Here is a 27,794-nt window from a genome sequence, read left to right on the forward strand (position 1 = left end):
GTCACCAGCCTTTCTTAGCAATTTTGTTTTTTGATGTGCTGAGCCATCTGGCTGCCTCAGATTCTGTCATTTTCTTAAATGCATGGACCAGGATCCTCACAATCAGCAGGATGACTTTTCTGCCTTCAAATTCTCCCCCCATACTGGGCATTTTTTTTCCTTTTTAATTTTAATGCTCTGGAGGTTGTGTACAATATTGTAGTTTTAATATTCATTTCTCTGATGACTAGTGGAGTTGAGCATGTTTGTTGGTTATTTGTATATTTGCTTCTGTGTAATATCTACACCTAGATTTTATTAACTTTTCTTAATTATTTGAAGTAGCTCAGTACCCATTATGGATACAATTATTTTTGTGTGTGGACTAGAATTTCAGCTCATGTCCTTGACTGTACTTGCTAATGAGATTTTTAGATTTCCCAGTGAGATTTTGAACTTCCCAGCTAGTCACTCCATTATTTAAGTGAGCTTCTTATAATACATCTCACATACATCTGCATATGTCTCCCACTAGTCTGCTTCTTTGGCTGAATCTTCCTGGGTACAATGACATCCTTCAGCATGTAGGATTTCCCTTATCTTCTCAGTTCAATAAAAAGGTTTTCATCGAGAATGGATGTTGATTTTTATAAGTGCTTTTCTGAATCTATTGACATGATAATGTGGCTTTATTGCACTCATATATTAATGTGATGAACTATGATTCTTTAATAATGACCCATAATTTATAATAGTTCCTAGAATAAGCCTCACTTGTTGATAATAATTTGATAATCAGGGTCTGTGTTCATTTTAATATCTTTTTTTAAATCCTCTCATACAGTATATGCTCACAGCAGATTCCCTTCCATCCATTCTTCCCAGCACCTCCTACCTCTTCTCTCCCCAAGATCCACTCCTCCTCTGTTTTCCTTCAGAAAAGAGAAGGTCTCCCAGTGATATCAGCTGAACATGGCATAACAAGTTACAATGAGACTAGGCACAAACCTTCATATCATGGCTGGGTGAGGCAATCTAATAGAAGGAAATGGGTCCCAAGAGCAGGCAAAAGAATCAGAAATAACTCCACTTCCACTGTTAGGAGTCCAACAAAAACACCAAGCCACACAACCGTAACATATATGCTGATGGTCTAAGTAAGACCCATGCGGGCTTCGTGATCATCACTTCAGTCTCTGTTAGAACCCTGCTTAGTTCGTTGTGTGGGCCATGTTCTCCTAGTATCCTCAATCCTGTTGGCTCCTACAATTCTTCCTTCCCCCTGTCCCAGGGTTCCCTGAGCTCTGAGGAGGAATCCATTGGAGATCTACAATTTGGGCTCTCTCTCTCTCTCCAGCTAATGTTTGGCTGTGGGTCTCTGCATCTGCTCCCATCAGCTGCCAGAGGAAGCCTTTCTGATGACAATGGGGTTAGGCATCAACCTATGAGTATAGCAGAGTAGCATTAGGAATTGTTTTATTTACATTTTTCTATGTCTCTGAGCTATCCATGTTAGTTATTATTCTTATGCTTGTGTATGGTGCATGTGTGGGTACAAGAGCATCAAGGTACACATGTTGAAGACTGGATAACTCTGTAGAGACAATTCTTTCATCTTTATGTGGGTCCCTGTACTACTAAACACCAGCCAGTAATTTTCCTTTGTTATCAATGTTTTTACTGGGTGTCAGTAAAAAAAAATGCAGTTTTATAAAAATGTTATCATTGTTCCCTTTATGGGAGCACAGTCAATGAAAAATGATTTGGATATTTGCATCATTTCCCTTTTATTTAGAATTCTTTGCCAATACAGTCATCTAAGCTTGAATTTTCCTATATTTCTTCTGGTTTAGTATAATTTCCTGAGCTGTACGCTCTATATTTCTTTAATAGGAGATCATTTGAACATGTGTTTTCTCGTCTTGTGTTAGTTATGGTACATATTCTTTACTAAATTATGTTCCATTTTTTCAAACTATAATATTCATTGGCAAGAGTTATTTTAAGATATGATTTTATAGTGATATCTTGATCATTTATGTTTTTCTTCCTTCTGATTAACTTGAAAGTATTTCACACATACTATTTTATGTCTGCTCATTATTTTAGACATGTCTGTAACTTTGACTTAAATTTCTGTGATGGATTTTTTACTTTGGTTTCATTTTTAGTTTTTTACTTTCTCAGTCTTATTTTCTTTTAAAAGATTTCTTTAAGAATATCATACATGAACAATGGAATGTGATTATATTTACTCTGGCATATTTCTCTTCTCAAAAAAATCTCTCCATTTGCCCACAGTATACCTTTCATCTAACTTCATGTCCTTTCTTTTCTTTTTCTTTCTTTCTTCCTTTCTTCCTTTCTTTCTTTCTTCCTTTCTTTCTTGATTTCTTTCTTGATTTCTTTCTTTCTTTCTTTCTTTCTTTCTTTCTTTCTTTCTTTCTTTCTTTCTTTCTTTCTTTCTTCCTTCCTTCCTTCCTTCCTTCCTTCCTTCCTTCCTTCCTTTCTTTCTTTCTTTCTTTCTTTCTTTCTTTCTTTCTTTCTTTCTTTCTTTCTTTCTTTCTTTCTTTCTTTCTTTCTTTCTTTCTCTTTCTGCCTCTCTCTCTCTCTCTCTCTCTCTCTCTTTCTTTTTTTAATTTATAAGTCTGGTTAGTGATACCCATTTGCATGGGTGTGAGGCCAGTATGGGAAGCCTATAGTTGCCACTTCCTCCAAACAGAATGATTTCCTCCAGCAGCTATCAATTGCCAATAACTACTCAGTAAGGTGTGGGGCCTGGGATCTGGGGAATTTTGGTTGACTTGATCTTGTGCAGATAAATACAGTTATCATGAGTTTGTGAGTATGATAGGCATAAATATCTTGTCCAGAAGACAGAATTTCATAACACCCCTTCCCATCCTCAGATCTTACATTCATTTTACCTCCTCTTCTAGGACATTACCTGAACCTTGGCAATGAAGAGAGGGGATTAATAAAGGTATGCCATTTAAGGCTGAACACTCCATATCTTATTCATAGCATTTTGGCCAGTGATGCATTTCTTTATTGACTACTGCCTACTCCAAAAAAGAAACTACTCCAAATCAAGGTTTGAATCAGCTCAAGATTTGGGCTCAAATCTTGAATATAAATACTCTGACAGAAATTTTACAGCATGATCATTTAGCAAAATGACAATAAAGGGTCTACCCTAGGACCTATGACCACCTCAGCCATAAGATTCTCACCAGGATTGTAGTACCAGAAATGAATTTCCCTCTAGTCAGAAAGTGGTTAGTTATTCCATATTGCACTGGGGGCATATCTTGTCTGGCATGTCTGTATTGTATTGTAGCACTCAGGGTCCAGAGTACAGTCAGACCATTAATATATAATCTCCCTTAGCAATCTGGATAGTATCTTCTGGCAGCATGAAATCAAGCCAGTAGGAAGAGAGTTCTAGGTCAGTTTGAGGTTGATTTCTTACTGTCATGCATGCAAAATGTGAGGTATCATCAGCAAATTTTTGCTATACCTTATATTGGAAATTAAATTTAATTAATTTTAATTTTCATCCTTGAATTTTTCATTTTAAAAATTTTCAAATGTATCCCTATATATTTATTAGTTCCTTGAGAATTTTTGTCTTAGTCACTGTTCTGTTATTGAGACGAAACACTGTGACTAAGACAATGATTATAAAAACAAAAACAAAAACAAAAACAAAAACCATTTACTTGGGGGTTTGCTTACAGTTTCACAGGTTTAGTTCATTATTATCATGGTAAGGAGCATGGTGGCAGGCACCCATGATACTGGAGCAGTATCTGAGAGCTACATCCTGATCCACAGGCTGAGAGAAAGAGACTGGGTCTGGCGTGGGCTTCTGAAATCTCAAAGCCCACCTCTAGTGACACACTTTTTCCAATAAGGCCTCATCCCCTAACCCTACTAATCCTTTAAAAGAGTTTCACTCCCTGGTCATCAAGCTTTCAAATATATGAGACTATGGGGGCCATTCTTGTTCAAACACCCACAACTTTGAACATGTTTTTGATAATATTCACCTTCCCTCCACAACTCTTGACAGATCCACCCTTTATTCCATACCCACCCAGTTTAATGTCATTTTTCCCCATCAAGGACAATGTTCCCAGATTTCTGTCCTTTTACTGGCTATTTTACCCTGCAGCTAACAATTGCCAATAGTTCCTCATCTAGGGCGAGACTTCACTCAGCTCTTATCCCCATTCTGGGATTTATTCCGCTTGAGCCTGCACAGGTCTGGGGCATGGTATCATAACTACTTTGACTTCTCACATACAGCTTCCCTGCTGCGTCCTCCGGATATTGTTGTCTTATAGTCATCCGCTGCTCTGGTTTTCACACTCTTGCTCCCCTTTCTTCAAAAGTGGCTCTAAAGGATTTACAAGTACATTCTTCATGGAGGACTGTTTAAGATATACATCTCTATCCATAATTTCCTTATGAACTGCCTCAGGGGATCACCACGTAGCATGAAAATACCCACATGGGCAGAAGTTACAAGAAGCCATGGTCCAGAGTCTATTTGAGGCTGTCTGGTTCCAATATATTTATTCTGAGAGACTCTCTCATTCAGAGAGAACAATTAGAAGAGGGGGCCAAGCCTCTCTAGACCTTCTGTTGCCATGGTTATTCTTACTTTGCAGTTTTTTTAAACTCTTTTCCTAAACATAGAAGACAGATTTGAATGTATTGTCGATTATCATCTTATGCATCTTCTTTACCAGTGAACCCTACTTAGCAGAAACCACTCCTGAAGGCCTGGGTCCTTTATCATTCAGTCCAGTGCATTTTATCAACTACATTATGCTTTGTTATTTGACCTCTAAGGACATCGGGATGGTGTTCTTTAAGTTCTAAGTCTTTGGGTTTGACTAACTATCATTTCATAAATTGATTTTTAATTTAATTCAATGAGAAAAGAGTTTTAACTTTATTCTATTTTAGCACATGGTAGATCTTAATAAATCTTTCTGACAATTTAAATGTGCCAAAGCTACACTGAATCTCATCTTGTTCTGCATGCGACAATTACAGCTGTAGGAAGCACAGCATAGACCTTGTTTCTATGATCTGCCCATCCTGCCAGAGACAGTGAGACTGTGTGGAAAACCACCACCACTGGAGATGGCTTTCGCTCTCCTTTTATTCTTTCATATTTTGGCCCTGAGAGTTTAGGTATGTACAAATACAGAGTTGTTGTTGAATTTTCCTTTGAAATAAATACTCTCATTTTTATGCAATGCCCTAATTTTGCTTATATTTCTTTTCTTAAAATTTATTTCTTTTTGTTGCATAACTCATGTTCTTTTCTCTTTTGTCTTTTTATTTTCAGCTTCCTTTAAAGGATTTATTTAATGATTTATATGTGTATTTATGTCTTTATATGTATGCACACATGAATGTGGGTGCCTGTGGAGTCTGGAAGAGGGTGTTAGAGCCCTTGGAGCTGGAGTTATAGGTGGTTGTAAGCTGTGGGTTCAGGGAACTGAACTCAGGTCTTCTTTTTTTATTTTTTATTTTTTAAATTACACTTATGATATTCATTACTTACACTCATGATATTAATCACATTTGTGGTATTCATAGATTACATTCACAGTATTCATTCAATTATATATATATAATGTACATATATATACATATAATTGTTAATATACAATTATATATATAATTGAATGAATATATATAATATATATATTTTTATTATTTTATTTTATTTTACAATACTATTCAGTTCTACATAACAGCCACAGATTCCCTTGTTCTCCCCTTTCCTGCCCCCCTCCCCTTCCCCCAGCCTTCCCCCCATTCCCACCTCCTCCAGAGCAAGGCCTCCCCTGAGGACTGAGATCAACCTGATAGACTCAGTCCAGGCAGTTCCAGTCCCCTCTTCCCAGATTGAGCCAAGCGTCCCTGCATAAGTCCCAGGTTTCAAACAGCTAACTCATGCAATGAGCCCAGGACCTGGTACCACTGCCTAGATGCCTCCCAAACAGATCAAGCCAATTGACTGTCTCACCTATTCAGAGGGCCTGATCCAGTTGGGGGCCCCTCAGCCTTTGGTTCATAGTTCATGTGTTTCCATTCGTTTGGCTATTTGTCCCTGTGCTTTATCCAACCTTGGTTTCAACAATTCTTGCTCATATAAACCCTCCTCTTTCTTGCTAATTAGACTCCCAGCGCTCCACCCAGGGCCTAGCCGTGGATGTCTGCATCCAGATTCCTCAGTCCTTGGATGGGGTTTCTGGCACAACTATTAGGGTGTTTGGCCATCCCATCACCAGAGTAGGTCAGTCCCGGATGTCTCTCGGCCATTGCCAGTAGTCTTTTGTGGGGGTATCTTTGTGGATTTCTGTGGGCCTCTCTAGCACTTTATTTCTTCCTTTTCTCGTCTCATTTACCATGGTCTCCTATTCCTTGTTCTCCCTCTCTGTTCTTGATCCAGCTGGGATCTCCTGCTCTCTTTCCCTTGACCCTCGCCCTTCATTGCTCCCACTCATGTCCAGGTTGTTCATGTAGATCTCAGCCATTTCTCCATCATTGGGCAATCCTTGTGTCTTTCTTGGGGTCCTGTTTTCCAGGTAGCCTCACTGGTGATGTGAGTAGCAGTCCAGTCATCCTTGTTCCACATCTAGTATCCTCCTATGAGTGAGTACATACCATATTTGTCTTTCTGAGTCTGGGTTACCTCACTCAGGATGATTTTTTCTAGATCCATCCATTTGCCTGCAAAACTCATGATGTCATTGTTTTTCTCTGCTGAGTAGTATTCCATTGTGTATATGTGCCACAATTTATTTATCCATTCTTCAGTTGAAGGGCATCTAGGTTGTTTCCAGGTTTTGGCTATTACAAACAATGCTGATATGAACATAGCTGAGCAAGTGCTCTTGTGGTATTATTGAGCATTAAAATATATATATTTTAATTTTAAATGTCGAATGTCATTTCTTGAAGGAGGTAGGAGGTATTAAATACAGGCTTACAGCACAATGGGAGGACCCCGGAAGGCAGAAGTTCGCTACTAATGTTTTACAATCTTGCATCTAAGCTGTTAATGCCCATTATTCAGGATACACAGACAAGGAACTTCCCTTAAGCATTCAGGAGGGTGGAACCTGGCAGAGAATTAGCATTGGGAAGATACCAAGGTCAAGATCTGCAAGCAAGGCAACAGTTACCCAAAACGGGGGCCAGGGCTCTGCAGGTCCCCCTTTTATTAAAAAAATGAGCTTCTGACTTGGGTTGCATGGGACGTCAGCAGGTCACCTTACCCATCATGGAGATGCCTGCCCAGGCCACACAGGCGCTCTGTCTTAGGTTGGTGAGTGGCCCCCAGGTATTACCCATCTCTGAATACTCATTATCATACCGGCTCAATCATGTGTGAGCTGCATAGTTAATTGCTGCCAAAGATCTCAAAGTGGCACTGGGCTTGCAATCTGTGTGTTCGATACAGAAAAGACCAACAGAGGTCCTATTTCACTCATAGCCAGTAGGCTAAAGGCAACTGAGCCATTCCCTTCCTTAACGAGCCATACTGTATGTTGGAGTCCTTGTAAGATAGTATCCCAAAAGCAACTGGAATTTGTGAACTCAGGTCTTCTACAAAAACAAAGTGCTATAAGTTAATGAGCCATGTCTTCAGGCCCCTATTGTTAATTTGTTTTTCTTCTAATTAGTTGAAGTGTGTTTTTTGTAAATAGGACAGTATTACATGTTTATTATTATTTTTTATCCAGACTACAAAAACTTTGATAATCATAATGGTGTGTGTGTGTGTGTGTGTGTGTGTGTGTGTGTGTGTCTGTGTCTGTGTCTGTGTCTGTGTCTGTGTATGTATGTCCACACAGGTATTATATGTAGGTATAATGCCTTGGTGATTTGTTGTCCATTGTTTACTGCTTTTTATCACTTTTTAAATTTTTTGATCTCCCTCATTGAAATTTTAGCAACATAGTATATCATTCAGCAATAGCTAGCATACAAACTATAACCATAGGTACTTAATTTTCCATAGTTTTTTCACCATCTCTTGAAAGTATTAAAATCTTACAATTTAATTCCATTTATCCACCAATGAATTCTTTGTATTTTTGCATAATTTGCTTTCTTGATATGCTTTGCATATCATATTATTGTTATTTTTAGAAATCAATATGAATTAGAGAATTTGCTATGATATCTTTAGATTTTTTTTGTTCAAGTCACTCATTTTACTAGGCATAAAATTGTGTACAACAAAATGAAATGATGTATCCAATTAATACATCTTGCCTTAGCAGAGCCAAGACATGAAACATCTGAATTCCGGGTCAGTGCTCATCTCTTTTTAAAAAACAGTTTCAAATATTTTGAGATTGAATCAGAGCTTTGATAGCTATTGACACACATATAGTTATGAATATAAATATGGACTAACATTCAGAAACAAAATGTTCTTTTCACCAGCTACAATTGGAACAAGAATCAGCCTGTGCACATTAGTGAAACAAGAGTCCCCTCCAAATAGGACATATTCCTAATGTATTATTATTAAGGATTTAAAGATTATTCTATCTGACCTCTCCTCTTGTGACAGGTTGGTTAGTTAAGTTAAAGGCATTTGACAAGCAGCAGAGATACAAGGTCACGCTGAGCTTCGTGTTGTCTTGAATGACAAAATCAATGTCCCAAACAACTGATACCTTCCATGTACTAGGAAGAAAGATGTGCTCTTTTTTCCCTTTTATTTTATTTTACAATACCATTCAGTTCTACATATCAGCCACAGATTCCCTTGTTCTCCCCCCTCCTGCCCCTCTCCCCTTTCCCCCAGCCCACTCCCCATTTCCACCTCCTCCAGGGCAAAGCCTCCCCCAAGGACTGAGACTGACCTGGTAGACTCAGTCCAGGCAGGTCCAGTCCCCTCCTCCCAGACTGAGCCAAGCATTCCTGCATAAGCCCCAGGTTTCAAACAGCCAACTCATGCAATGAGCACAGGACCCGGTACCACTATGGCGCTTTCTTAGAAAATTGGGAATCAATCTCCCCCAAGATCCAGCTATACCACTCTTGGGCATATACCCAAGAAATGTTCAAAAGATGTGCTCTTGTAATGAAGATGAGGAATAAAAAAAACCTTGTTGCATCAACACTCATCTTATTTACTTCTCTTTGTAAACAAAGAGCCCAGTCCATGCCCATGTACCTCTTCACATAAGCACATTTTACAACTCTTTGTCCAACATACTATATAATGTTTTGACTTGGGGCCTTCACTGCATTATGAGGGTAATTGTGCTACAAAATGCATGTGAATGGATTTACATGCTTTATCCAGTTCTTCTGTCACCACATATCCATCTAATTCTTAGATCCAGTGGAGATAGTGAAATTATAAGGGTTGATGTTTGTCTCCCATAACTAAGTTTTATCAACTCCAGCTTCAGGGGATTAGGTAGCCTCTTCTGTCTCCATGGGCACTTGCACCCAATATCACATTATCACCCACGTACATATGATTTACAATAAAATAAATATTTTTTTTTGAAAATTTGAGCATGGTTTACATTAGTAGAAAGGCAAAGGTGGATCCCAAGAGTTCATTGACTAAACAGCCTACTAAACATGATTACTTTCCAGCTCAGTGACAGACCTTTTTTCAAGGTAGTAAAAGGGAAAACTAAATGAAGACACTTAGAGTCCTATTCTAGCTTCTATGGCCATTCACACTCACACACCCAAATGCATACAACACAATATTGAATTCTTTGTTATTATCCATGATACATTGCAGAAAAGAGCACCAGGATTCTTCATCCAAACCTAAATATTTTGTTGTAATTTTCAAACACAGATGCCATATAGGAGCAGATCACTTCTGAATTGTAAGCTCAAGAAATCAAGGCCTCTTGTCAGAACTTTGTCAGTGCTTGTTTTTCTCTTTCTATGAGGAACTCAACTAATGGACTAACTGGTTTATGAAATAATTTATTGATATAATCTAGGAAGACATAGTGTACTTCACTTATCAAGCTCTTTGTTTTAGATTGAGTCTGAGATCCTGAAATATAGTGTATTTATAGGTCATAGATGCCAATGCTGCTTGATACTGAATGGGCATCACTGCTTTACACAAAGCCTCATAGCTAAATGCTGTATATGGCAATTCTATGTTGTATACCCAGGATAGACGTCAAATATAGGTATATTTGAAAACTTGGTCTTTCAACTTTGAGAGATAATAAAAAAAATCGAATTGTCAAGAAATTACTTCAAGGCACTGCTGTGTAGCAGCTACACTCTATTTTAACAGGGTTTGTAACAGGCACTAATCTAATGTAAAACAAAAGCAAGACAGCAATGTCACAAATAGAAAATAAACCCTGTTTTCTGGAAGAGCTGTTCAATATCTGAAAATAGAATTGAAAGATAGGAAAACAAAAAAGTAGAAATCTTTTTTTTCAAGGAAATCTAAGAGGGCACTGTAGGTAAGCTCAGTTGATGCGAAGAGTGTTAGGAACTTATATAGCTGCTGATTAAATGGTAAGAAAGCAATACTAATGCAGTTCTTCAAGGCAGAAAAGCTGATTAATCATTAAGGATTCATTGTAAAGACTACAGGGAAAAAATGAGTTGAAAAGAATAAAGAAAAGAAGAAAGCATTTTTTTCCAAAAAGTTATTGTATTTTCAAAAGTACAGTAAAAGGGATTGTTCGATACCTTCCTGCCATTGCAATGAAATGCCATGATCAAAAGCAACTTTGAGGAGAAAGGGGATTATGATAGATTACAGTTCCTGAGAGGATACTGTTCATCATGGTAGGAAAGACATGGTGGCAGAAATGTGAGCCTGGCCTGGCAGGAAGGAAGCAGAGAGATCATATTTTATCCATACAAAGGAACCAGAAAGAGAGAACAGGAAATGAGCCAAAGCTCTACAATCTCAAAGCCTGTATCAAGACATACACAAAAAGAAAAAAAAAATTAAAGACACATACTTCCTTCAGCAAGGTATGATTGTCTAATGGTTCTATAACCTGTCCAAACAGTGCCACTCACTGGGACAAAGTGTTGCAATACATGAGCCCACACGGGAGGGTGTTTCGTATTTAAATCACTCAGTGGGGGATATATAAGTATGACTGATATTTTAGAGCTAAGTTCAACTCAAGATATAGTCCATGAACACAAAGAAATTGGGGATCTAGACTGACTTTAGGGACATGTTGATTCAACCTCTGTATGTTATAGAAAAGCCAAGAAATCCCTGGGAGGAATGACTCCCTAAGGCCTGAGAACTAATTAACTGGTAAAAGTAAGGCTAGATTCCATGTTAATCTGAAATAATTTGCCAATCCTTTAAGACTTTACAACATGGAAATTATGATCATTCTATTGGATGTACCATGCCTTCTTCTGTCTTAGGTACTGGATATCCATCCCTTCCTAGTTGATACTTCTATAACCAACACCATAGTTTTGCTCCTTGAGTTCTGTTATTTGCTAGGAACTGGGTTATCTGCTGTGAGTCATACTGTTTGTCTTAAGAAAAAAAAAATGGTCTCAATGTACCTGTAATGTTTCAAGTAGCCAAATGGGGGATAATTGTGTTATCTATATTCCTTTACCACCTGAGTTCTCTTCTCTGGAGTTATCGATAGAAGTCTGCCCGCTACATTTTCCATACAAGCTTGCTCTGTGATATATGTGTTCAGCTAATGTGGGGCCTCGGCAGGTAATTTGAAAACTAGAAGAACAGAGATGCTTTTATCTTCGCTATAGTGGCTGTTGTTGCTTGCTGTCAGTAATTGCTTCTATTGCTAGAGTCGAAATGAAACGAGTGACTGAGGACTTTGTGGGTCCTATCAGTGGCTGAATTTGGCTGCTTGTTCCCAGCCCTGATATCCATGGCAATTCTCTAGCAGTTTGGAATCTTACAATGCTGGCCTCCAGCAGCCCAGCAGGAGATGCAAGCTCATGAACATTATTCTGGCGGTATTGGAAGGCTTTCAGGTACCACACTCCCTCTGCTGTTCTGCAGGCAACTTAGCTACACCAGGCCTCCTAATGCTGAGCAACAACTGTCTGTTTAGACCCCACCTTGTTGTGAATGTGAAGCATATTTCTATTTTCTTCCTTGTACCTTGACTGATAAAATTTCTAAAACATAATGGCATGCTTACTCCTAGGAAAGAAAAACACAGTGTTTGAATCCACAACATTTTTAGCTGAGAAAATGAACATTATTTGTAAGTTCAAGATGCCAAAATGCCCACAAAAGAGGTTTCGTCAGCATACAAACAAAACTTCTCAGCTTTATCTTCCCGGCAGTAAGCATTCTTTTCTCCTAGGTGAAAGTGATTAAGTCCATTTTCTCTTTGTTGGGGATATCCACCTAACACACTTTCTCAGGGATGTGGATTCAAATGGAATTAAACCTGAAACTCCCTATAGTGATGATAGTCAAAACAAAGCCTCTGCACTAACCAGGGCCAGGCTACAGACATTTTGCAGCCTGTGAAGAAGAAGGGGGAGGAACAGTGAGAGAGGAGTGTGGGAAAGAGAGAAAGAGAGAGAGAGAGAGAGAGAGAGAGAGAGAGAGAGAGAGAGAGAAATTGTTCTAGATGTAAATGGATACTCTACACCTCCCTTCAGAAAAAAATTTACTCAAACACATTATTGAAATAATTATTCACATATGTCATAAGCTCATTATTATAAGACTATTAACAGTATGTTATAAAATAATGCGTAGGCCTACCATAGAAAAAAGAATTACAGAAAAAAATTGACAGTAATTTTTATGACTATAAATAGTACCATATACCAGGGTTTTCTTTTTCATTTTTTTCTGTTTTTTAATATTATAATTACAACATTTCTGCTTTTCTTTCCTCCCTCCAAACTTTTCCATATATATGTCTCCTTGTTGTCTTTCAAATTTGTTATCTCTTTTTTCATTAATTCTTATTGCATGCATAGTTGTACATGCATACACATACACACACAAGTGCGCGCGTGCACACATACACACACACACACACACACACACACACACACACACACACACACTTCTAAATATAACCTGCTCCGACAGTTACTTGTAGGTATGTTTACAGGGCTGACCATTTGGTATCAGATAACCAACTGGTGTGCCCTTCCCTGGGGAAGACTGTTTCTCCAACTATCAATACTCATTAGTTGAATGTGGTTGTAGTGTTGAGATTCCAGGGCTTTTTCCTTGTCCACTTTGACATGACTATTGTGCTTGTTCAGCTCATATTTAGGCAGTCTTGTTGGTGAGACTTCATGAGTAAAGATTCTGAGAATTTCTCTCCTAGTAATGCCAGAAGTTAGGTTGGTTTTCCTTAGAAAAGCGTCTTTGAGGTCAATATGTATTTTCACTTTGGGAAAAAAAGACCACAATTATTCATGAAATAAATAACACATGAAAATAAACAAATACTTACAAATCCCAGTGATTCTGAGGAGTGACTCTCAGTCTCTAAGAACAATCATATTTCTTGATCCACAGTAAAGAAAAATGACAGTGTAAAGAGTAAGAACTTGATCAAGGGTTAAAACAGAGACAACTTTGGAACCGACTAATAAAAACTAATTCCACTTGACAGAAAACACCAGATACAGAAAACAAAGTCAAAGAACAAGATTGTGAGAGTTACCTGTACTAAGACATATCTGTAAGTGACACTGAGTTGGGGAAACTTGAAGACTTCAGTGAGAGAAAAGAATGGAAGAGTTAATTTCTGGACAAAAGGACAAAAACTAAATAGAGAATATTATATATTAGATCAAGACAGAATCCTCAACATAGCTGTTGAAAAAATAGGGATAACTTAGTCATATTAGTTCTTGACTTTAATGGAGTGGGAAGTTTCTTCCCCACATCTCATTCTATTACTTAAAGAACAAGATTTGACTTATTTTAATACATATAAATAACAATTAAAATATTATAGTTCTCACAATTTGAGCCAGCAATCTTGATCTTGTATCTAGTAATGTTTGCAGAAACAAAAACACCAATATTATACTTTATGGAATCAAACTGTTAGAAATTCAGTATCAAAACTGAATAGAAGCCAAGTTTATTATGACATTTGATACTTGCATTATTCCTTTGTACTTGTAGATTCCTTTATAGAAAATTCGGTCCAGACGCTGAATACAGAAGATGCCTGTGATGCTAAAATAATTGCTGCCCATTCTATAACCTCAAACAAATAATGCTTTTGATTTAAGACTGTTTAATCTCAAAGAGATCAGTATAGAAAACAGATTAGAAACGTGGATGGAGTGCTTTCAAACAGAGGCTCCATTCAGCTCCGCAGCTACGCAGTGACATCTCTAAAAAGATGGCTTCGTGATGGGAACTGGAATCAAAGACATGACTGCATTCCTTTGAATTTAAGTGAGCCTTTAAATCAGAGGGTGAGGGTATCAAAAGCAGCCCTTTGTGAAGGACTGAATATGAGCCAATGCTAATTTTATATCTTTGCTCTCCCAGGAAACATATAATGGTTAAAGTGAAAAGAAAATGAAACTCTTCTTATATTTTTAAAATCAAAATTCACGCAGACAGAAATGTTCTAACGCTAAACTTGCATTCACTGCCAAGATACCCGAGTTCACATGAATCGCCACAACAAAAATAACAGCAAGAAAAAAAAAAGAAAGAAAAGCAATTTCAGCAACCACCACCAATATTTACTGAGTGAACAGCGTGAGCCACAGATTCTTTTTAAGTATTTTGCATGTGCTAATTTAATCTTTGAAAACACTGCATAATTTAACAGAAAAAGAAATGGACTGATGAACATCTATGCTCTGAGTACTTGAGCTGAGTAAAATGTGGCTTCTCTTCTTCATAATTAGAATATCATGATATGATTTTGATGTATCTTAAAATTTTAAATTATATTTCATGTAGTGTGTACCTGTGAGCATCCATGTTGTTAGCACAGTTCATGTGTAGAACAGAGAACAACTTAGGAAAGTTGGCTCCCTCCTACCACTATGTGGGCTCTAGGGGTTGAACTCTGATTGTCAGGCTTGGAAGGAAACACCTCTACCCACTGAGCCATTATGCCAGCCTGCATGTGCATGTATTTTTGCAAAGCCATTCACATAAACCAAGCATCTAAACTGGGAAATAAAACCAAAATCACATAAAGATGTACATTTGCAACTTATTAAAGAAACAAAGCTCTTTCATACATGATGGCCTTCCACAGAAAGCTAGACTTGTTAGATGTCTTTATAAAGGCTTTTAATAACACTGGTAGACTAGAACTAGAAAACAATTATAAATTAAGAGGCAATAATTTAAGCAGATTAAGTACAGCATGAGACCAGGGAGTATTTTTATGTTTGGGCATGAAATTTACTATGTTTCCATGCAGCCACAGTGAAATATAAATCAAAGATAGTGTTTTAACTATTGGAAGCAGGGCAAATCCTCTCTCTCTCTCTCTCTCTATATATATATATATATATATATATATATATATATCTGGTGTTTTCTTGTTTTAACCTTAAAATATCTCTAAAGGAAAAAATTTCAGAATGGATACTATGAATAAATCTATGGGCCTGTTTCCAAGTAAAATACTGTTAACTGAAGAAAACTTAGAATTCAAACAAAATTATTCTGAGTCCTTGAAAATTGTTCAAAGAAAGTGAAGCAAATGATTACATTCCCAACTAATCAGAGAAGTGTACTGACTCACTATGAATGGCTGGCCTGTCACACTTGAGTGCTGGTGCACCTGAACTTACAGTGAAGATCTCTACCACAGGCAGGCAGGGACAATAGGGAAGGCTTCCTTTTCCGACCAGATCGTTGCCGATGCTCTGATATCATCTCATCTCTGATATCACCATGGTACCAACATTTGTGAATTCCTTAAGCTATGCATGGCTGAGGCTGGACTCCAGGTGAGTTTGGCCCTAATGTCCAAGCTCATTTGCATATCTAGTGTCTATTTATAAAGTGGAGGCTCTAGCCCAGGCACGAAAGACCAAAGATTGCTAGCGCCTTACCATCTCAATATTCTTTGCCATAACTTTATCTAAATGTGGGTGCTTCGCAGAAAAGTAAGCTTCCGGGCTAAGGACACTGTTTCTGCTCCACATTCTACACATAAAGCAAGGAAGCACCTCAGAGAGAAGATGGCCACCATCAAGCTGTAGCTCTGGATCCCAGGGTTTGGCATGATGCCTATGGGGAAAGAGGAAATAATGGCAGAAATGCTCAAGTTGGCTTTAATAAGAACAGAATGTGGGGAAATTCTAGGCTTAGGGCATTCTCAGACACAATGGAGACTGGGTGGGAAACAACGAGAGGGTGCTGGGGACTCTGGGACAGCACTGAGCTAAATGGCAGTTGCTGTCCCACACAGAACACTTACCATGGGGTACAATTTCTAAGATTTATCCTTGGGCTCACCAGGGAATCCCAAAAAAGGATTCACAGAATACTACTACAATGTAAAACAATGTAACTGGCTTTGAGTACATAATAAGCTATTCGCTACATAAATTGTGTGTGTGTGTGTGTGTGTGTGTGTGTGTGTGTGTGTGTATTTAAAAATGAGACTCCAATTTGAAATATAGGAAATAATATGTATGTATAATTTAAATTACATACTCTGAAATAATTCATGGATCCAAAGAGGAAACACATATTGCAAATGAATATTTAAATCATAATAAACTATAGGATGAATGAAAATACTGATAAGATGTAAAAATCAGTAAAACACAAGATACATATGCTCTAGAGTGGTACTTATTAATAATGATGTAATGATGACTTGTCTGTGCTCTAGACAAACCAGGAAAATTCTGTATAAAGCAGAAGAGCATGGCTGCACAGACAATGCATTTTTGTGGGTCTGTTTGTCTTTCATAACCATAAGCTGGCACAGGAACTCAATATAGATTAGTAATTGCCTAGTGCTGAGGTGCTGGTGTGAAATGGAGAATTGACAGCTGATGGGTACAAGACTCTCAAAGAGGTGATGGAAATTTCTAAAATTTATTGTAGTAATGGACACATGATCTTGAATATGCTAAATCCTACTGAACTGTATTGTTTAAAAGCTTAAATTGTATGATTCTACAATATTCCACAATGGCAATACTGGGTAAAAAGGTAAGTTTTATAGATATATTAGGATAGCTATTACTGATTCCACTGAATAGCTCAAAGATAAGTATTTTCCACAAGACATATACTATGCCTTCCTAATGCTCATTTGTAAACTAGCACATTGAATTAAGATTTCTCATTTAAAACACAAAATCCACACAGCAGCTCACAACTGTCTCTAACTCCAGTTCCAGGGGATCAGACACCTTCTTCATGGACACCAAACACGCACATGCTGCACAGCCATACCCATGTGCAAAACACCTGGAGAAAATTTGTATTGCATGATTGGTAAATACAGTTGTTTATACCACAGCTTGTGTCAATTCTGCAAAATCTCCTCCTGTCTACCTACTTGCCATGAAAATTTCAGAAGGATTTCTAACCCTTTATCTCTTTATTATCTTGTTGATAAACATAATTTTTTTTACAATATAGAATAATAATAAAAAATATGATCCCAAACAGCACAAATGTTCTGACTTTATAACATAGAATGAAAGAATATAATGAAAACGCTTTCTCTGGAAATGAAAAATGAGCCCTCGAAAGCACTTTGGATATTTTTGTGAGAATTAGCTGAACTTTGAGTAAGGAGGTATGTTCCTAGGACTTCACTTTACGGAGGATTGGTTTAGAGTCCCCCAAAGGGAAGTCCTAAAGAATGACAACATCTCAAAGGCTGCACCATTTCCTGTATAATGAAGTTGTGTGAGTCCTCTGCTCAGGTTGCATGCAGTTGCAGCTACCTAGTCGCCATGCCCTTACCTCACAGCGGGCGTCCAGACCCTGAGCTCTACAGCTCCAATTACTGTGACTCACTTACTTCAGCTTTTGCTTTTATGTCTAATGCCGTTTTCAGTGCCCACCTACTCTCCCCTCTCCCACTCCGTTTTATGGCTGTTACTTACCTTCGCTTTCAACTTTCCATTCCTGCTTCCTCTACTTTAAAAAAAATCAGATAAAATCTTTTATTGGATGTATGTGTGCATGCACACATGTGCAATGGCACTCACGTGAAACCCAGAGGATTAATTGAGTGAGTGAGTGAGTGAGTTCTTTCCTTCTGTCTTGTGGGTTCCAGGGGTGAAACTTGGCTTGTGAGCCTTGACAGCAGGTGCTTTCACCCACCGAGTCATCCACAATGCCCTATTCTTTAAGTCTATATTAATTCACTTCCTACTGAGTCTCTATATCAACATTCAGCTCCCACCCTTAAGAGAGAATTCAGTTTTTCCAGTCTGCTAATAGCTATGGCAAAATCACATTTGATAATTTAGACAATTTTGTTTCATTTATTTTTCTTGAGTGGGGAATCAGATCCTGGTTCATGTGCATAAGAGGCAAGTCCTCTGCCACAGGGCAACATTCTTCTGTCCCAGATAAAACTGTATAAACTCTCCATTTTTGTTATTTTTATTAAAAATCAAACAACAAAGTGCTACATTCTATTTTTACCTTAACCAATTAGTTTTATGTCATATTTTTATTGACAAAGACTGACCATTCACTGTGCCAATATATCTTTGCTTGTAAGACTTACAGGAAATAACAGTGGCTGAGAAGAAGGAAACACAAAGAGAAATGGATGTAACTGTTCTTTGTTTTTGTGTTAATACTGTTTAAGTTTTGATTTTTTTTCTTTTTGACAGGTCTTTACTCTGTAATATGTGATAGCCTGGAACTCATACATAGCTCAAGTTGGCCTTGAATTTGCTGAAATTCAGTTGCTTCAGCCTCCTATGTACTGGGATTACAGGCACAAGCCACCTCCTCAGGCTGAACTTTCTTGAGGAAGACAGAGGTTGAGTTTGAGAGAGAGCAAGGAGAGGTATATGGGAAATTTTGGAGGAAATAAGGAAAGGGGGGATATAATAACCTCAAAAAATAAAAGATGTAATTAAAAATTAAATATTATCAGACAATAAGAAATTATAACATAATTATAAATATATGGAATTAGAAACAAATTTGAAATAACCCCAAATGTTAGGAAAATGGAAGTATCTTTCTTACGCTGAAGTGCAGCCAGTTGTAAAGCAGATCCAGGTCAAGGGTAGAAAATCCTGTGGGCTCTAAACTGAGGGATATCCTTCAATCTGGGCACACTGCAACTAAGCAGTAGAATGAATGGAGACAATGAAGAGAATTCAGGAGGTTTCTGTGGGTCAAACTGCCCATATCATACTGAGCATTGTTAGTAGTTTATAAGGAGAAGCATTGTCCCATATCATTAAACACCCATCCAAAATAGATTTAAACTATTTTAAAGCTTTATTGGGTTGGGTGTCTGAGAAATGGATTAATGGCCTTTATAGATTTAACTAAAACATTGATTCTCTTTTTTGATGTTTGTTTTCATGGGAATAAAGAAAATTAGCAACATTTATGCTTGTCCTATTCTTTATAAAACCTAAAATTAAAATTGAGGGTTACTCATTGCTTGTCATTTTGAAAGAAAGTCTAGTAGAGGTCATCAAGGACAATGGTTGATCATACATTTTGTGCCTTTAGGAGTTGGGTTTGCAATGGGTAGAGTCTAAATGGAGTTCTATGTGGTCCAGCCTGCTAGGGAAATATCTCTAAGGAAATAGACTTGTGTCTAAGACACTGGATAATGAAACTACTCTAAAATCTGTTGGTGTTCTCTGTACCCCAAGTCAGCTTTTTTTTTCTCCCCAAGAAGGGAGATTCACTGGGTTCATTTGGGGAGTTTGAAAAGTGATCCTAAGTTATATGAATGCAGGGACTGTGATCAGGCTCACACTGCAGAGGCCAAGAGGCAAGGTTATGTGTGTGATATGTGTCTCCTTTATGTCTAACAAGGAAGAAAAGCAAAGTGCAGGTGTAGATGTGTGTGGGCAAGCAGCAGCCCATGTTCCCCAAGGTCCAAATGTGAACCTCATTAAAAGGGTCTCAAGTCACTTTGTTAGAAACATCAGTGGCAAGGATTCCTAGGTACTAATAGAAGGATAAGAGATGGAGCCCAGCTAGAGGATAAAAGGAGTGGACAGCAGCTATCCTGAAGGGGGCCCATATCAGAGACATCACCACAGTCTCTGTCAGATAGAAAAAGGAGCTAGGAACTGTTCACATGACACACCAGATCTCAAATGGCAACTGATGCATCTAGCTTATTACTTGGTATTTTTAGCATTTGTTCTAAACCTGGTCTCTTGGTATCAGAAACAGTGGCAGCGTAGCAAAGAGAAATCGGAGTGACATAGCACTTGGCCTTGCCGGGCTTTATGATGTGCTGTCCACTCCCCAGTAGCACACTAATGCTGGGGACCCTTCTGCCCTTCACTGCATTATTCAGGTTGGGGGGCTCTGCAAAAAGTCATAGACTTGGAATTGTCAGCAACTGGATGGGATTTAATGATGGAAATGAAACTTCCTACAACTAATGGGAACCCACAGAGTTTGTAATTCCTAAACATAAGGTTCAAAGCATAGACTCTGTGCTTAAAGTGACATCAACAAAAGGTTCAAAAGCCCCTTCAGCCTATAACCCAAGGGAAACATTTTTTTTTTACTATAAAACAGTTACATTCAGAATTACTTGAATTTTTATAATATCCTACAGTACATCAAAGTTACACAGCAGAAAAGAAAGCTACTATTTAAATGTGTGTGTGTGTGTGTGTGTGTGTGTGTGTGTGTGTGTGTGTGTGTGTGTCTGAATTATATCAGTGTATCTTCTTGATGTTAAGACAAAGGATCAATTCTGACAATTCAGTCCAAAATGTCAAACTAGATGTCTGGCATGAGATAAGTATAAACAACTTCAGCATTGACTGAATTTTTAACATTTCAACCAGTTATTTGAATGTCAGAGAGATCAAAATACAGAATTTGGTGACCTAAAGCTTGAGCCAAAAGGTTGTGTTTTCAGATGCTTCATATTTTATGCGTTATAGATTAATTTGCTAACTAAACAATTTCTTCTGGCTTAGCCTTTTAATAATTCACAGGCAGCTCATTGAGTGCAGATAAGTTCACAATTAGTTTCAAACAAATACGTTAGGACTCTATAGCATAATGATTATTTTGGAACAATCATTTACAAAGATTAGAGTGTGTCATTCAGCTAGTCAAAGCTACAATTAATTATCATATTCCTTTTCTTCCTACAAGCTTCAAATACCACACCATTTTCCTTCCCATAAAGTATGTAGTTTCATTTTAGAGGCCTGACGCAAGCTAACTGCTTATGAGGCTTGCAATTGTATAGAAGAGTGCAGGAGATACCAGCCATACTCTGACATTGTGCATTGCTATATGATGGGGCTGTTTGTGTTCTGACTTTTATCTCATAACTTGCAGGGAATACATGTAAATTTTATCACTTACAATCTTCTCCTTCACGTCCTGTGTTCTTCCTTTCTTTGCGATGCCTCTCTTGTCAAGCCAGCAGTGTTTTTATGAACATTTAGGTGAAGAAGTTGCATAGAGGAATATGAGCTGATATTTTCATGAGTTATGACTGAAATGACAAGTAAAGGATTATAATTTAAGCATCTGTGTACTAAAACAGGTTTTTATGTGTCTATAGAAATAAGGGCAATGTTGGGATGTTTCCTTGGAAAGCCGAGGTTAGCTCCATAAAAAAGATTGACTCTTGACCTGCACTTCACACCATGTGACACTGCTCTGTATTGCAGAAAATCCAGATTTGCACCTTGTGATATTGGCTCAAGAGTTTGATAGGTCTAGTATTTGTGTTTTTTAAATTTGTATTCAGCTTCTGTGACATGGCCTGTCAATAGTTCTACTCAGTTTATGATGGGCCAAACACAGGGCTGACGAGGAGTCTTTTATCGGCAGCCAATGCTATTGCATGGGCAGTTTAGCTTTCTTGGTGAATATGGAATTCTTTCCACTACTTAAGAGAAAATTATGTAACCTTTGCATATATTAACCATGGTAAGCATAGTGAATTGAGATATAACCAAATAAAAATGACTATATACTTTTAAGATGGTTGTATATGATAAGAAATGAGGTTATCCAAACTTCAAATGTGCTCCCCCAAAATTTACTTTGATCATGCCACAAATAGTGTCACATTAGCTAAAAATATGTATGGTTTTTAATGTAATAATCAAAAACTAGGTCACAAAATTGCACAAATAAAATTCATTAACTCTGCTTCATAGAAAAATTTCAGAATAATCTAACCAGGAGAAATTATATAACTTTTGTGATTCTATGGTTGATTTTAAAATATTGAGTCCTACAACAAACTCGATGATGATTTAAATTGTGCTAAATATTTTGGTGAGAAGGAATATTAAATAAGCAGTAATTGGACCGATGCTCATAATTTCATGCTCCTGGGAGAGTAATTCTTATTCAGAGGTGAAACAACTTATATATAAGGCATGAGAAAAACATTTAGCTTGATTTCTTGCAAAATAATCTATTTTCTCACTATGCTGTAAATAATCTCACCACTGAATTATGACATTTATAAACTATGAAATATAAAATCACAATTCACAGATGAAAATCCCATCCTTCCAGCAGCCAAGTCAGATCTCACTAGTAGAAGGCCAATGTTCTGCCTTTCAGAATACTAATTTCCAGAAAGGTGGACATGAAGAGTGCATTGCCCTCCAAGGTCTGTTTTTCCTCCCATCTAAACCCTGATCTCTGATCAGGGAGCTTGTTCTCTTAGGAATGTCAGGGATAAAGCAGAATCACTCATGACTGATAGAAAGCTTAATGCCAGTGAGTTCATTTTACATGGGAATGGAAGTAGCCTTGGTGACCATACACTGCATAGTCTGCACCTTCAAGGCAGACTGCCAGGTAACCTAGAGTCACTATCACAACTGCTCATGGAAGGTGAGCTGCTTGGGAGAACGATTGACTTTTTGCATTCACGCTTCTGATGCTTTACTGTGTATCCAGGTATGACGTCTTTACGGCAAATTTTATGCACAATTTTGTGCCAGTTTCCTCATTCAGGCTTGAGAAAGCCAGCTCTGACTCTGTACCTCTAAGCTGGAGGTAATAGTGTCTGCGTTGTCCTTCTTGATTGGTTTAATCTGCCTGCTTAGTTGTCTACCTGTTCTGTTCTCTTTTGACCATGATAGAACATGAATAAACACATTTTAAGATGTAGTAAAGCAGACTCTAGCCCCGGGCCTATGACACAGCAACAGCTCCAGCCATCTGTGGCTGGTGGGAGCAGGACTCAATTAGGAGCGGCCCCGGCACTCGCACTCTAGCTCCAGGCTACAATGCAGTAACAGCAATAGCTCCCCACCATGCCATGTGGTTGGGGGAGGAAAGCTGCTGGACTTAACTGGGAGGCCCCTAGGACTCCAGCCCCTGCTGCAGCATAGCAACAACGCCCAGCCATGCCATAAGGCTGGGAATGGGGGTGGTGGTGTAGACGAATTTCTAAATGGTATTATTAATTAAAAAACATGGAGCCAGATATAGGGGTGAAAACCTGAGAGATCAAGGAAAATAGGGAAAGCCACAGCTAACCTCACCTCACCAACTCCGCAGTTTCCAAAGAGACCTACTCCTGTCTACCCACGCCCATGTGCCTTTCTGTTCTGTTCTCTCATTCGCTCTCTCAGCCCAGCTACATCACTTCCTCTTCCTGCCCAGCTCTGTCACTTCCTGTCTGTCTGTACAGATCTCCAGACCTCTATGCTTGGTGCTGGGATTAAAGGCATGTATCACCACGCCTGGCTCTGTTCCCCAGTGTGGCCATGGACTCACAGAGATCCAGACAGATCCCTGCCTGCCAAGTGATAGGTTTAAAGGCGTGTGCTACCATTGCCTGACTTCTGTTTAATATAATGGCTGGCTTTTTCCTCTAAGCTCCAGGCAAGCTTTATTAGAGCACAAATAAAATATCATCACAGGGGGGAGAGTGGGGGAGGCAGGGGCAGGTCTCAACCAAGTGCTGCCAGGTGCTTATGGTGACAGTATTATGGTAAGCAGATACAGGGTCTAGAGGTGGAAGGGAGAGAGAGGTGGAGTAGTTCTTGGGATGGGGAAAGAGGCAGATCTGTAGAGATGAAGGTGGTGAGGAAGAGGCTAATTTGGATGGCCTGCTAGCCCCCTGAGGAGTCCAGGGTCATTCCCAAGCCTGGGCTACTCTCAAGGTTCAGTCTTGGTTAAAGGCCCTGAAGCAGCTGAGGGGACATGAGGCGATGTCTGTGGCTCCTTTTCCCACCGGGGGCCATGTAGAGGCCTGTGGTCTGGGCTGCCACTTGGGGCCAGGTTGGTATTGGAGGGCCATGCTGCCTTGGGGGCTATGCTGATCTGAGTGACCTGTACTGCCATCTGGGGTCAGGGTGACATCTAGGTTCAGGCTGATGCCAAGGACTACGTGGGGGTCCATGGTCCTACCGTGCTGGGGTCTGTGTTGTTGTCTGGAGGCTCATGGTGCAAAGAGGGGCCACATGGATGCCCAGGGTCTGGGCTGCAACCTGTGCCTATATTGGTGCTTAAGGGCCATGCCAAGTTGAGCGGCCAGCACTGTCACCTGGGCCCATGGTGTCGTCTGGAACAGGGCTGCTGCTGAGGGCCACGTATGTGTAGGAGGCCCTCTAGCAGCCAGGGTCTGAGTTGATGTCCATTGTTCCTGATGCCACTGAAGGCCATGCCAACGCCAGGGGTCTGAGCAGCCACCTGGGAACACGGTGGTGTCTGAGGGCCAAGCTGCTGGAGGGGCCATGCTGAACTCATGGCCTGAGCGGCCACCTGGGGTCATGGTGACATTTGAGTCCAGGCGATGGCCTAGGACCATGTCTGGGTCCTGCTGTGGTTGGGGTTTGGCTGGGGTCTGTCTCTCACTGGCTTTGGGAAAGCTGGTCCTGCCCCTCCCTGGATACTGCAGCAGGAGAGCTGGTCTTCCATCCCCAGCCCTGCAATCAGGAAAGATGGCCGCACCCCTCACCTGGGCAGCGCACTAGAGATGACCCTGTAGTTGGAGACACAGGTGAGCTGGTCCTGAGGTCACAAGAACAACGGAGTTGACCCTGCCCCTCCTCTCCTTGTCAGCTATATGGTAGCTTAGGTGAAGGAAAGATTCCCTTCCCCCACCAACCCCTTGCTATCTGCAGCAGGCAAAAGAGCTGGCCCCAGGGTCATGAGAATGGGGAAACTAGCCCTGCCCTTCACCAGCTGTAGCACACAGGAGAGTGGGCCCGCACCCTGCCTGGGCCGCACACTAGAGCTAACCCTGTTGTGTGTGTGTGTGTGTGTGGGGATACAGGTGAGCCAGCCCTGAGGGGATGAGAGCAGGTGAGCTAACCTGGCCCCCACTCCTATAATCCCTACAGCAATTGAGAAAAAAGGGCTCTGCACTTTGCCTGGGCAAGACAGTGGAGCTGGCCCTGGTCATGTGAGTATGGGTAAACAGAACCCAAGGGCCTGAGAGCAAGAGAACTGGCCTGGCTCTTTGCTGCAGGCTGCGTTGGGTGGGCTGGCCGAGGCAGTGCTGGAGAGTTTGCCCAATAGTGATAATTTGGGACAGCTGGCGGGCTGACCAACCCAGCTACCCCTCAGGCCCAGAACTAGGGCTATGAGTTGGCCCACTCTAGCATCCACCTCATCTGTGAACTGTTAGAGCAAGGTAGAGGGACGAACCTGCAGATCCAAACTGCAGGATCTCTAGGACACAGGCCAACAACAGGATACCCAAGAGGAGGCCCAGTGAGAGCCCATTATCTACGGTGTCATGGAAGCCAGAGGCCTGGAACCAGACCAATGATTTGTGGCAATGAACACTTGCAAGAGAAGATGAAAGGACTAAGGATAAACTGAGTGAGGCTCAATGGACCACACTCCAGCTCTCAGAACAAGATTCTTCTTCTTTGTTTGTTTGTTTTGGTTTGATTTGTTTGTTTTCTGTTTTGCTTTGTTGTTTTATTGTTTTGTTTTTATTTGTTTTGCTTGCTTGATTTATTTATTTATTTATTTTTTTTAAGTATTGTTTTGTTTGGGGGCAAGGTTGCAAGGGCAGAGGGCTAATGTAAGGGGAGGGGCAGGGAGATGAGAGGGATCCAGATGCATAATGTGAAATCTGCAAAAAATCAATAAAAGTAAAAAAAAAAAGATGTTATAAAGCAATTTCATTTTTCTATTTACATTACATACTATATATAGTCATTTCCCTCTTTTCTATATGAGAACAAGTTTTATGGTTACCTGAGATTTTGAATAAGAAAAAATGACATTTGAGATTATTACAAAATCAGCTAGGTAAATATTGGCAGAACCAAGATCTTCCATCATTTAGGCATTTTCCTTCACAAACACAATTTGTCTCTTCGTTGACTCAAGGCTTTTATATCAATGAAATCTTATTATCTATGTTCTGGCCCTATCTAATTTTCTAGTATTTTATATTTTATATAGGGATGATGGTAGATCTTTTTTCATCGTATCTCATTATTACTGGCATCCAGAAACGTTATTACTGAAAATTCTATTTAAAATATTCCCTTGTTAGCATTCTCTTTTATCTTATTTTTTTATTGAGAATTTGATAAAATGCATTTTGATCATATTCATCTAGCTTCCCCAACTCCTCCAAGATCCACTCTCCTTCTCTAACCACCCAACTCTGTGTCCTTTTTGTTTGTTTCTTTGTTTTTGGTTTTACCATGACGTCTGCTTTGTGCTGCCCATATACACTTGGATGTGTGGCCATTCACTGGAATGTGGTTGACTTACCAGGGGCCACATTCTTTAATTGCCAGTAGCTCCTCAACTAATGGTAGGACTGCATGCCCCCCTCCCCTCTCCATGCTAGAGTTTTGTCCGGCTTGAGCTTGTCCAAGCCCAGTGCATGGTATCTAAGTGTTGGGAGTGCATATACAGAGCTGTCCTTTTGTATCCAGAGAAACATTCTTTTGTTAGCTTTCATAGCAACTGAAGGCACAATGCATGTTCCTGGGATACATGTGAAAGTCAACATTAGTCTTAACCAGCTGTGACCTCTGTTAAGTACAATAATGACTAGTGTGGCAAGATAAGTCCATGGGTGTGATAGTGGCACTGATGTGATTGGGGCAACTGATTTCTCATTGGATTTAAAACCTATTTCAGAGCAAGAAACACATGTCTGATACATCAAGTCTGGCCAAGAACCAATGTTTGGGATGACCCTACTTCTATTACTTTGCTTAACCAACAGGACAGAGTATTACATTTTCCTCTAAATGCACATCTTTCTGCCCATAGGTTACACCCCTCATTAGAGATGTTTCTCTAAAACCTGGACATCAGTTAATGCAGAAACTCACAATTAATCAAAGTGCAGAGAATGTCAGTGGGACGCTCAGCCACAAATGGAGTATCTATCTCATGTCACCCCAGGAACTTCACAAGGCTTAAGGATCACCATGAAAGAAGGGGCTGAAAAGACCAGAGCAAGACAGTGTCTTCTGGACATGACAGGACTGCTACACTCCTGAACTTATGGCAGCTGTGGTTGCCTGCACGAGACCTGTACAAGTGTAAGCAAATCAACATTCTAGCAGGGAGAAGGCAGGGGCTCCAGAACACCCACCTTTCCTATGGAGCTACTGGCAGTCGATGGCTTCTTGAGCAGGGAGAGTTTGTTTCCTTGTAGGTCATGGCATGTAGA

The 27,794-nt window shown here is 39.5% G+C and overlaps 1 long non-coding RNA gene across 1 annotated transcript in view; it reads left to right on the top strand.

Moving 5' to 3' along the window:
* The window catches only part of LOC121822535 (uncharacterized), a 69,080-nt gene extending 41,608 nt beyond the window's left edge, over positions 1 to 27,472 (top strand). The window contains exon 3 of the long non-coding RNA XR_006063714.2: positions 27,389 to 27,472. This is a non-coding gene — a long non-coding RNA (uncharacterized LOC121822535). The remainder of the gene's footprint in view (positions 1 to 27,388) is intronic.
* Positions 27,473 to 27,794: the final 322 nt, after the last annotated feature.

This window comes from Peromyscus maniculatus, chromosome 14 (genome assembly GCF_049852395.1).
Source record: "Peromyscus maniculatus bairdii isolate BWxNUB_F1_BW_parent chromosome 14, HU_Pman_BW_mat_3.1, whole genome shotgun sequence".
NCBI lineage: Eukaryota > Metazoa > Chordata > Mammalia > Rodentia > Cricetidae > Peromyscus > Peromyscus maniculatus.